The following is a 12,204-nucleotide window of genomic DNA, read 5'->3' as shown; positions in this document are numbered from 1 at the left end:
CACAACTGGGGCAGAACTATTCAAGTCTTTGAATGACTATACGTCAGGCAAACTGGACTGATCATTCTGTGTTGGAATGTGCACAGACGGGGCTGCAGCTATGACTGGATGGCTGTCTGGTTTCACTACCCGAGTGAAAGAGATTGCTCCTGAATGCAAGTCTACACACTGTGTCATACACAGGGAAATGCTGGCTCACTGAAAAATGTCACCTGATCGTAACAGCGTATTGAATGATGTTGTTGAAGTTATCAATCACGTCAAAGCAAAAGCCCTTAACTCACGTCTGTTTGAGCAGACTTGCGAGGAAATGGATGCAGAGCACAAACGTCTTCTCTTACACACTGAAGTCTGGTGGCTATCAAGGGGGAGAGCCCTGGCCAGGGTTTTTGAGTTAAGAGAGCAGCTGCAGAGATTTCTTTCAGGAAAAAAAGTCACCACTGGCAGCACACTTCAGTGACAAGGAGTGGATAGCAAAACTCGCTTATCTGTGTGACATCTTCAACCTGCACAATGAACTCAATTTGTCGCTTCAGGGGAGAATGACAACTGTCTTCAAGTTGACATATAAAGTGTCTGCTTTCAAGGCCAAACTGGAACGTGGGGACGGCAAGTGGACAGGGGCATAGATAGATAGATATACTTTATTGATCCTGAGGGAAATTGGGTTTCAACATGTTCCCAACAGTAGCTGGGATTTTGGGAGAGGCTGAGGCTACACCGTCTTTCTCACAGCTGGTGCGCGATCACCTAACTTCGCTGTCGACAGAATTCTTACTTCCCAACCGCAAATGACCCAAGACGTGCAAAGGAATGGGTCCGTGACCCATTTGTGAATGTCCCCGGTGAATCATCCATGTCACCACGGGAAGAAGATCAACTCCCTCGAGCTTGCAAATGACGGTGAACTGAAAAGTATGTTTGACATAACATCTCTGCCGGCATTCTGGATCAAAGTCAAGGCTGAGTACCCTGAGATAGCCATGAAAGCACTGAAAACATTGCTTCCATTTCCAACATCATATCTTTGCGAAGCAGGATTTTCTGCAATGAATGCAATGCAAACTAAATTGCAGAATAGACTGGACATAAGGAACCCCCTTTGAGTATTGCTGTCTTCCATCACCCCTCGATGGGACCACCTTGTTGCAGGGAAACAAGCCCAGGGCTCCCACTGATTCAGCGATATTGGGTTACAAACTGTCCCGTATTAGCCAGGACATCCCATATATTGGGCTAAATTGGTTTGTCCCCTCCAAGACCGCCCTTGTCCCGTATTTCCCCCGTTAAGGTAGAGCGCTCCTATGAAACCTTTTGTGCCGAAATGGCGTAAAGCGAAGAAGCAATTACCATTAATTTATAGGGGAAAAATTTTTTGAGCGTTCCCAGACCCAAAAAATAACCTACCAAATTATACCAAGTAACACATAAAACCTAAAATAACACTAACATATAGTAAAAGCAGGAATATGATAAATACACAGCCCATATAAAGTAGAAATAATGTATGTACAGTGTAGTTTAACTGAGCAGAATCGCTAAAAACGATTTGTAGAAAAAAAATCGGCACGTACACACATGCGCACGGAATGTTTGCGCACGGCACGCATGCACACACAGGTTCCCACGCAAGGCTTCAAGGTCATGTTAGTCTTTCTCGGGGTAAACACAGTGAGAAAGTTGGCAACCCTACCCCCTTGCCCCCCAGTCGGCCGGTCCGCAAGAATATTGTCAATATCAAACTGGTCCACCGTGCAAAAAAGGTTGGGGACCGCTGCATTAAATCATACTTGTAGCTGATGAGAAACAGATCAAACTGTTGTCGAAAGAAAAATCACTTTGACTTTAACCACTGGTAGGAAGTGATTAACTTGTTCTTTTAAGATAACTAATAGCACATTTAAAAAGATTTAAATAAACTACTTAAAACTTCTGTGGATTCCCCAATGCGAATTAGGGGACTTCATTCTCAACTGCAAAAATATACTGGATCACAAACATAATTCCTTATACATGCTGAATTTGAGGTCTCACTTTTAAATTGCAGTAAGGATACAACAATTGGCCTCAGTGAATCTGGACTGGGGAAAAAAGAGCATATTATGAGAGGAGGATAAGTAAGAAGAATAATAGAACAAAATAGCTAGAGTGGCCATATTGTTGATCTGATTTTAGCTTTAATCCCATTCTCTTTGCACTGCATATGATTCATAAAAAAAGTAAATCCATAAATGCAAAGGGACTTGGGGGGGTCCTTGTGCAGAACACCCTAAAGGTTAACTTGCAGGTGGAGCCAGTGGTGAGGAAGGCAAATGCAATGTTAGCATTCATTTCAAGAAGTCTAGAACACAAGAGAAGGGATGTGATGCTGAGGGTTTATAAGGCACTGATGAGGCATCACCTTGAGAATTGTGAAGTCTTGGGCTCTTCATCCAAGAAAAGATATGTTGGCATTGGAGAGGGTTCATAGAAGGTTCACAAGGATGATTCCAGGAATGAAAGGGTTATCATACAAGGAATGTTTGATGGCTCTGGATCTGTACTCACTAGAATTTAGAAGGATGAGGGGGGGATCTCATTGAAACCTTTCGAATGTTGAAAGGCTTAGACAGAGTAGATGTGGAAAGGATGTTTCCCATGGTCTAGGACAAGACAGCACAGCCTCAGGATAGAGGGGTGTCTATTTAAAACAGATGCGGAGAAATTTCTTTAGCCAGAGGGTAGTGAGTTTGTGGAATTTATTACCACAGACAGCAATGGAGGCCAGGTTGTTGGGTGTATTTAAGGCAGAGCTTGATAGGTTCTTGATTGGATATGACATCAAAGGTAGCTGGGAGAAGGCTGGGTGTGGGGTTGAGGAGGGGGAGAAAAGGATCGGAAAGTAGACTCAATTGGCCAAATGGCCTAATTCTGCTTCTGTGTCTTATGGTCTTAAGAACAAGAATGACCAGACTATTTAGGAGTGCTCTCACCAAAGCCCTGACCCCATGACACCTTGTTGGAAATTGTACTGCTTAGCTATCCCTTTGTGTGCAAGTGGTGTGTAAGTACACACTTCCTATATTCACATATTTGCTAAGTGAAACTAAGTGAGCTTCTGAAGGCTCTAATGACATGTACTCTAAGCACATTCACAAGGGAGAAGGAAAGCAACAGAAATTCTACAAAAATGACACATGACTGCTGCTTCCATGTGTAATAATCCCTCAATTACAATTTTACAAATTACTATGAGGGGTCATAGGCAGAGAAGGTATGCAGCTTCAAGTTCCTGGGTGTCAATAACATCTTAAAAAAATTATCCTGGGCCCAACACATTGATATGATAATGATGAGGGCACACCAGCAGCTTTACTTCATTAGAAGATCAAGGAGATTTGGCTGATCATCAAAGAATCTTGCAAATGTCTACAGATATATGGTGAAAAGCATTCTGACTGGTTGCATCACAGCCTAGTATGGAGCTTCCCATGCATAGGGTCAGAGGTGGTCACAAAGGGATGTAGACTCATTTCAATTACCGGCACAACCACCCTACTGCTGAGGACATTTCTAGAGGTTGTGCCTCAAGAAGGCAGTATCCGTCATTAAAAACCCTCATCCCAGGAGTTACCTTCTTCTCATTACTACTCAGGGAGGAGGAGGTAGAGGAACCTGAAGACACACACTCAACATTTTAGAACAGCCTTTCCCTATGCCATTAGATTTCCGAACAGTCCAATAAACCTATGAACACTACCTCATCCTTTCCCTTTTGTACTATTTATTTACTTACTTTGCGACTTTTCGTAATTCTTACAATTTCCACTATATGCTGCTGCAAAACTACAAATTTCAGTGATAATGTCGGTGATAATACTTAACCCGATTCTGATTCACACTATAGTGCAGCAGTGACTTCATACAAAAATGATCATGACATTCGATTAGCATTTTGTAATCAGAAGTAATTAGCAGTAATTTGTAAATCTGCAAAATGTACATGAATGTTGCAATGTAATACAGCATTACGTAAGATCAAACACAGATCAATGACATTAAAACAGTCTAATGCAAAAGAAGCAAAACTGATTAAGATAGTTAAACAATGTTAAAACAGGCAACAAGTTTTAAAATACAAAGACAGTAAATTATTTTATTGAAAAACTATAGGGTAGCAGGTAATAGCATGCAGTCAAAATTCTTAATCCACGAAGAAACTAGAATAAACCTTCATCAGTGGTTTAAAAATTGCATGGTAGTAACAGGAAACTGAAGTGACTGTTTATTCTCCTCCATATGCTGCCTGACTTCTGAGTTCCTCCAACAATTTGTGTGTTGCTCAAGATTTCCAGCATCTGCAGAATCTCTTGTTAAAGACTAGCTTTACTATAAAGTTAAAGTAATCAAATAAACCACACTGTCCTTGTCCACCCTACAATTTATAACCTTGAAAAAAAATCACCTCGCAGACGTGGAGGAACTCAGCAGGTCAGGCAGTATCTATGGAAATGAATAAACAGTCAACGTTTTGGGCCGAGACCCTGCTTCAGGACTGAGAAGGGGGAAGATGCCAGAATAAAAAGATGGGGGGAGGGGGAAGGAAGCTAACTGGAAGGTGACGGGTGAAGCCAGGTGGTGGGGAAGCTCAAGGGCTAGAGAAGAAGGAATCTGATAGGAGAGGAGAGTGATCAAAAGGAGAAAGGGAAGGAGGAGGGACTCAGGAGGAAGTAATAGGCAGGCAAAAAGAGGTGAAAGGTCTGAGTGGGGAATGGAAGGAGGGGAAGATTCTTTTTAAACTGGAAGGAGAAATTGATATTCAATACCATCAGGTTGGAGACTACCCAGACAGAATACAAGGTGCTGCTCCTCCACACTGATGGTGAACTCATTTGGCACAAGAGGAAGCCATGGAATGACATTTCAGAATGGGAATTGGAATTAACATGCTTGGCCGCAGTGAAGTTCCATTTGTAGTGGATGGAGTGAAGATGCTCGACGATGCAATCCCCCAATTTACAACGAGCCTCACCAATGTAGGAGGCTGCTTTGGGAGCAAGTACAATAGATGACTCCAGCAGATTCACAGGTGAATGTTGCCTCACCTGGAAGGACTGTTTGGGTCTTTAATGGAGGTGAGGAGGAGGTGAATGGGCAGGTATAGCACTAAGACCACTTGCGGGGATAAGTGCCGGGGGGAAATTAGTGGGGAGGGACAAATAGACAGGGGATTCGCAGAGGGGGCGACTTGTATGGAAAGAGTGGGGTGGGGGGAGGTAGATATATGCTTAGTGGTAGGATCCCTTTGGTAATGACGGAAGTTGTGGAGGATGATGTGTTGGATGTGTTTAAATCGTGAAAGCATGGACTTCAAAAAGCAAATGATAAATTAGGAATAGATGGCCACTCAGCACTTCCAAACCTATTCCACTATTTAATAAGTTAATAGCTGATCCGATTGGAGTTTCAACCATGCATTCCAGTCAGCTCACAGAAATTGGATGTTTATTGTTGGATCAGGGTGGGTGGTGGGGGGGGAATAGGTATTAAGGGAAAAGTGATAAACACAGGAGAATAACACAAAGTTGAAAGGTCAGCCATCATCAAACTGAATGGTAGAGCAGGTTTGAGAGGTTGATTGACTTGGTCCTACCTTTATGCTTATACTGGTGGTTTCATAGGGTAATCATAAGGTATATTACAGTTTCATAGTCTACAACATTTTTCATAGCACTACAACAGCTGAGCCGATGTTATTTTCATATGTGCTATTATCAAATCTGAAATGAAGTAAATTATAGTATTTCCCTAATGGTATCAATCCAACTGCCCCATGATTCACTTTTTGTCTCTCCCATCTACATTGAACAGCATGGTTACTTTGATGCCCTTCTAATCCACAATGACTTCTCCAGAATCTAAAATGTACAGACAAGCAAAATCAAATACACCTCTGTGCTCTTCTCTTTAAATTCTTGGGTTTACTCATTTGTAGAGTCTGTCAGGTTTGAGTGCTTTGTAGTTTCTCTATTACCTTTTCCCCACTAATTTTAATTACTTCAAATGCTTCATAGTTAATAGATCTTTGGTTTACAGCAACTTCTTGTTTGCCATCCACTACAATGAAATAAGTATCAATATACATGGACATTTCTTTATTTCTCTTTAGAGGTAGAGAAAGGAGAAATTATAAAGGAATAATGTTTACTTCTCCCAATCTTGTCTTTTTTCCCCCCTTACATACTGTCATCCATTACTTTTTAGAAAAATGTAAATCCTTGGGTTTATATTCAATCCTTAACTCCTCTCAATGGTAACAAACAACAGGAATTCTGCAGATGCTGGAAATTCAAGCAACACACATCAAAGTTGCTGGTGAACGCAGCAGGCCAGGCAGCATCTCTAGGAAGAGGTGCAGTCGACGTTTCAGGCCGAGACCCTTCAATGGTTATGGGTATATCTTATTTCCAATAGCATTTGTTTCTCAGTGACTGGAATCATCAATCTTATAAAATTCTACATTTAAAATCTACAATATTATACATCATGTATGTTGGAGCGTGGCCATGTGGTTAAGGCATTCGTCTAGTGATTTGAAGGTCGCTAGGTCGAGCCTTGGCTGAGGCAGCATGTGTGTTCTTGAGCAAGGCACTTAACCACACATTGCTCTGCAACGGCACCGGTGCCAAGCTGTATGGGTCGTAATGCCCCTCCCTTGGACAACATCTGTGGCGTGGAGAGGGAAGACTTGCAGCATGGGCAACTGCTGGTCTTCGATACAACCTTGCCCAGGCCTGCTCCCTGGAAACCTTCCAAGGCACAAATCCATGGTCTCATGAGACTAATGGATGCCTATATATACATCATGTGAGGCATACACAAATGATTTGATATTTTCAAAAGAGATGTAACATACACAGTGTAATTTCTGAGCAAAGTTATGATAATGGCCTAACTTCTATAATATAAAATATATTTCATCGGAATTATACTCATCTTTGGTATAACCACACCTGAATTATTGTGTACAAATTTGGTCACTTGACACAAAGGGAGAACAGTGAAAAGCCACTTAATTCATAACTGGGAAGGGAACAATACAGACTGCATTGTCGAGGTTCTTATACTTTGAAAGTTTAGAAGAAAAAGGCAGACGCATTGAAAAAAATAAAATTCCCCTAAGGGCAGGTATTGGACGATATTACTCTTACCTGAAGAATCTAGAACTAGGGAGAGGAGAGGAAGAAACTCAAAATAAGGATTAAACCATTTAACAGATTGAAATGAGGAGAAGAGAAGAGAATAAGTCTTTGGATGCATTCATAATAGAGCAAATAGATTTCAGAGTTGAATGAATGGATTTCTTAATGTTAGAGCAGGGGTTTCCAACCTAGGGTCATGGACCCCTCAGTTAATGGTCGCGATCCATGGCATAAAAATGGCTGGTCACCCCTGTGTTAGAGGAATCAATGGATGGGGGTACAGGGCAAAGATGTAAGGCTAACATTCAGCGAAGATTTCAGAATAAGAATCAGGTTTATTATTATTGACATATGCTGTGATATTGTTGTTTTATGGCAGAAGTACATACTTTATTGTCGCCAAACAATTGATACTAGAACATACAATCATCACAGCGATATTTGATTCTGCGCTGCCCGCTCCTTGGAGTACAAATCAATAGTAAATATTAAAAATTTAAATTATAAATCATAAATAGAAAATAGAAAGTAAGGTAGTGCAAAAAAACTGAGAGGCAGGTCCGAATGTTTGGAGGGTACGGCCCAGATCCGTTCAGCAGTCTTATCACAATTGGAAAGAAGCTGTTCCCAAATCTGGCTGTACAAATCTTCAAGCTCCTGAGCCTTCTCCTGGAGGGAAGAGGGACGAAAAGTGTGTTGGCTGGGTGGGTCGTGTCCTTGATTATTCTGGCAGCACTGCTCCGACAGCGTGCTATGTAAAGTGAGTCCGAGGACAGAAGATTGGTTTGTGTGATGTGCTGGGCTGTGTTCACGATCTTCTGCAGCTTCTTCTGGTCTTGGACAGGACAACTTCCATACCAGGTTGTGATGCACCCCAGAAGAATGCTTTCTATGGTGCGTCTATAAAAATTAGTGAGGGTTTTAGGGGACAGGCCAAATTTCTTTAGCTTTCTCAGGAAGTAAAGGCGCTGGTGGGCCTTCTTGGCAGTGGACTCTGCTTGGTTGGACCAAGTCAGGTCACTTATGATATTGACTCCGAGGAACTTAAAGCTTTTGACCTGTTCCACTTGCGCACCACCGATGTAAATGGGGTCGTGCGGTCCGCTACTCCTTCTGAAGTCAACAACTAATTCCTTTGTCTTGCTGACGTTGAGGGAAGGTTATTGTCTTCACACCATGCCACTAGGTTCTTAATTTCCTCTCTGTACTCAAACTCATACAATGCAATACACAGAATATAGTACAAGTTATAGTAACATATATATAAAATAGTGAGGTAGTCTTCATGTATTCATTGTCCATTCAGAAAACTGATGGTGGAGGAGAAGAGGGTGTTCCTAAAAAGCTGGAACTTTAGGCTCCTGTACCTGCTCTCTGATAGTAGGAATGAGAAGGATGGAGGGGGGGGGGTCTTTAATGATGGATGGTGCCTTTTTGTTGAATGGGGAGCAGGGTCATTCATCATCATCAGGTGCCGTGCTTCGGTCAAGTGGATCAATTCATTGGTATTCATTTTCAGTTCTCTGGCTGCTGTCTCCATCGTCATTTGTCTTTGTATTCTTCTTGCTTTCTTCCCTTCAGTCTTTCCCATAATTACCATGCATTCTGACTCCTCTTTCCTAATCACATGTCCAATGAAATCACGTTGCCTTTTCATGATCTCATACATTATTTCTCTTTTTGTTTGCTGTTCGTGACATCCTCATTAGATATACATTTCGTCCATGATATTCTTTGCATCCTCCTCAAAAACCAAATCTCTGCTGCTTCAATTCGTTTCCTTATTTTACTAGATATTGTCCAACATTCTGAGCCATATAACATAACTGGATAAACGTAACATTTCAGTACTCTGAGGTGGGTTGTCATGCCTAGTTTACTATTGGTCAGTATACTCTTCATTCTCATAAAGGTGTCTTTTGCCATCCCTATTCTTCTTTTGATGTCCATGTCACACCTGCTATCTGATGTCACCCAGCTTCCTAAGTAGCAAAAGTTCTGTACTTGTTTTATGTCTTCCCCGTTTATTCTCTGCCTGCAGATAGGATTCTCCTTCTTTTTGGATATCACCGTACATTCTGCCTTTTTACAATTGATAGATAGACCCATTTTTGCACTTTCTTCAACAAATACATCAATTAAGTTTTGTAGTTCTTCTTCCATACTTGCAATTAACACAGTGTCAATGCTCCTGTTTAAACATTTCTTGCTACATTAATTTAATCCAAAAATCAATTTTTGATAAAACTGTGGCTCGTGCTCATAAATAACGGCCAGTTGGTCATATTAAATTTGAAAATTAACTGAAATTTTTAGCAGCAAATTGTTTGTAATTAAACATTAATCTGAACCATTTTCAATTGCAGAATGTATATTTTCTTCCTTTTACCTGGTGGTAATTTATAAAGTAGGATATTTTATAAATTAAAGCATACTCATGTCATCACTAATCCACCACATAGGCCTAGGTATAAAGTTAAGGGTCGATTAAAATGTCAAAAGCCAGCTAAATGTCTATGCAGAAGAGGTTCCACTCGGGAGATGTGGCCGAATAATTTCAAATCGTACACCAATAACACCCATTTAAATTGAATTTACCTTACAGAGAAGCTGCTTTGAGTTCATCAGCATGTACAATCAGCTGAAACCATGTTGAGGTCAACCCACTCCCAATCGACAAGGCGCTCTCTGTTTGCAGGGAATTGTAGTCTTATTTGAGAAACGGTCCCCTATTGTCAAACCTGGGCCATCCTTACGAGAACAGCAAATCCCATCAGGCTATATAATTGCAGGTAATTATCAACATTTATCGCGAGGTCTGTCGTTTTCCTGTAGCAACGGAAGTTGTTGCTGTTGAGTGAGTATGAGGTTGGTTAATCATGTACGTATTCATTTCAAGCCTTCCTTATTCTGGGAATTGATGGAATATTTTTTGTAGATATTAATTATTCATTGGTATAAGTATCAAAGAAAAATAAATAGCGTTTTAATAACTTGGTGGCTAAAAGTGCTTCATAGCTATTGAAAACTTGCGGTAACAACGGCAACGGCTTGTGGTTTACAGAGGAACGAGAACTTACTGCTGGAAATTATTGTGTCTCACTGTTGAAATACTCTAGCCTTCTATGCTGCTTTACTATTGGTATTTGCGCATAAAGTTTTAAAATATTATTCATACAGCTCAAGGTCTTTGCAACAATTTCAAGAAGCAGCCGGTATTCTGAAGAATCAGAACCAGGTTTAATATCACCGGTATATGTCACGAAGTTCGTTAACTTTACGTCAGCAATTCAATGAAATGCATGATAAGTATAAAGAAAAAACTGAATTTCTATATATATATTAAATTGTTTAACTAAAAGTAGTTAAAAAAAACAAATAAAAAGCAGTGAGGTAGTGTTCATGGGTTCGATGTCCATTTAGAAATCGGATGGCTGAGGGAAGAGGCTGTTCCTGAATTGCTTAGTGGGTGCTTTCCGACTTCTGTACCTCCTTCCTAACTAACGATGAGAAGAGGGCATGTCCTGAGTGGTGGGGATCCTTAATGATGTGCGCCGCTGTCCTAAGGCACCACTCCTTGAAGATGGCTAATACCTATGGTGGAGCTGACTAATTTTACAAGTTTCTGCAACTTACTTCAGTCTTGTGCAGGAGAACCCGCCCCTATCCCCCATGCCAATCAGAATGCTCTCCACGGAGAAAGACTTGTAGAAGTTTTCAAGTGTTTTAGTTGACAAACCAAATCTCCTCAAACTCTCAATTAAATACTGCCACTGTCTTGCTGTCTTTATTGTTGCATCAATATGTTGCGATCAGGTTAGGTCCTCAGAAATATTGACACCCAGGAACTTGAAACTGCTTATTCTCTCCAAGTCCTTCAAGTATGAAGTGGTAGCTTCATAACTTCAGAATTAGTATCAGGTTTACCATCATTGTTGTATGTCATGAAATTTAGAGTTGTAGAACACTACAGCACAGAAACAGGACCTTCACCCCACCTAATCCATGCAGAACTATTAAACTGCCTAGTCCCATCGACCTGTACCCAGACCATAGCCCTCCATACACCTCACATTCATGTACTTTTCCAAATTTCTCTTAAATATTGAAATTGACCCTGCATCCACCACTTGTGCTAGCAGCTTGTTCACACTCTGAGTGAAGAAGTTCCCCTTTAAACATTTCACCTTTCACCCTTAAGCCTTGACATAAGCCTAGAGTTCAGTCTCATTCAGTATCAGTGGAAAAAGCCTGCTTGCATTTGTCCTAACTATACTACTCATAATTTGGTATATCTCTACCAAATCTCCCCTCAGTCTTCTGCGTTCTAAGGAATAAAGTCCGAACCCATTCAACCTTTTCCTATAAATCAGGTCCCCAACACCTGGAAACATCCTTGTAAAAGTTCTCTGCACTCTTTCAAACTTACTTACAACTTTCCTGTCGGTAGGTGACCAAAACTGGACACAAACTCCAAATTATTTCTCACAAATGTCTCATACAATTTCAACATAGTACCCCAAATCCTGTACTCAGTACATTGATTTATGAAGGCCAATGTCCCAAAAGCTTTCTTTACCACCCTATCTACCTGTGATGCCACTTTCAAGGAATTATAGCTTTGTATTTCCAGATCCCTTTCTTCTACCACACACCACAATGCTCTGCCGCTCACTGTGTAAGACCTACCCTGGTTAGTCCTCCCAAAGTGCAACACCTCACAATGAATTGTAATAAATTCCATCTGCCATTTTATTTCACCAGTTGGTCCAGATCCTGTTGTAAGCCTTGATATTCTTCCTTGCAGTCCACCACACCCCCCAAAACTTGGTGTCATTTGTAAATTTGCTGATCCAGTTTACCATGTTATCATCCAGATTGTTGATATAGATAACCAGCAACAACAAACCCAGCACCAGTCTCTGCAGCGCACTGCTAGTCACAGGCAACCACCTACAACCATTCTCTGGCTTCTTCCACCAATCCAATGTGGGACCTTGTCAAAAGCCTTGCTAAAGTCCAT

General features: G+C 41.0%; 2 protein-coding genes across 5 annotated transcripts in view; one reads left to right on the top strand and one right to left on the bottom strand.

Annotated features, from left to right (window-relative positions):
- Nucleotides 1-9,880, bottom strand: part of naa35 (N-alpha-acetyltransferase 35, NatC auxiliary subunit) — a 67,187-nt gene extending 57,307 nt beyond the window's left edge. Inside the window, exon 1 of one of the 3 annotated variants that reach the window (XM_072281609.1) lies at nucleotides 9,780-9,880. The gene's annotated coding sequence lies outside the window, so the exon portion shown is untranslated. The remainder of the gene's footprint in view (nucleotides 1-9,779) is intronic. The other 2 variants (XM_072281611.1, XM_072281610.1) reach the window with 2 other exon arrangements.
- A 119-nt stretch (nucleotides 9,881-9,999) lies between these two features.
- The window catches only part of agtpbp1 (ATP/GTP binding carboxypeptidase 1), a 267,274-nt gene continuing 265,069 nt past the window's right edge, over nucleotides 10,000-12,204 (top strand). Inside the window, exon 1 of one of the 2 annotated variants that reach the window (XM_072281601.1) lies at nucleotides 10,000-10,062. The gene's annotated coding sequence lies outside the window, so the exon portion shown is untranslated. The remainder of the gene's footprint in view (nucleotides 10,063-12,204) is intronic. The other variant, XM_072281603.1, reaches the window with a different exon arrangement.

Source organism: Mobula birostris, chromosome 17 (assembly GCF_030028105.1).
Source record: "Mobula birostris isolate sMobBir1 chromosome 17, sMobBir1.hap1, whole genome shotgun sequence".
NCBI lineage: Eukaryota > Metazoa > Chordata > Chondrichthyes > Myliobatiformes > Myliobatidae > Mobula > Mobula birostris.
The sequence above is the reverse complement of the archived record's forward strand: the minus strand, read 5'-3'. Positions and strand labels throughout refer to the sequence as shown.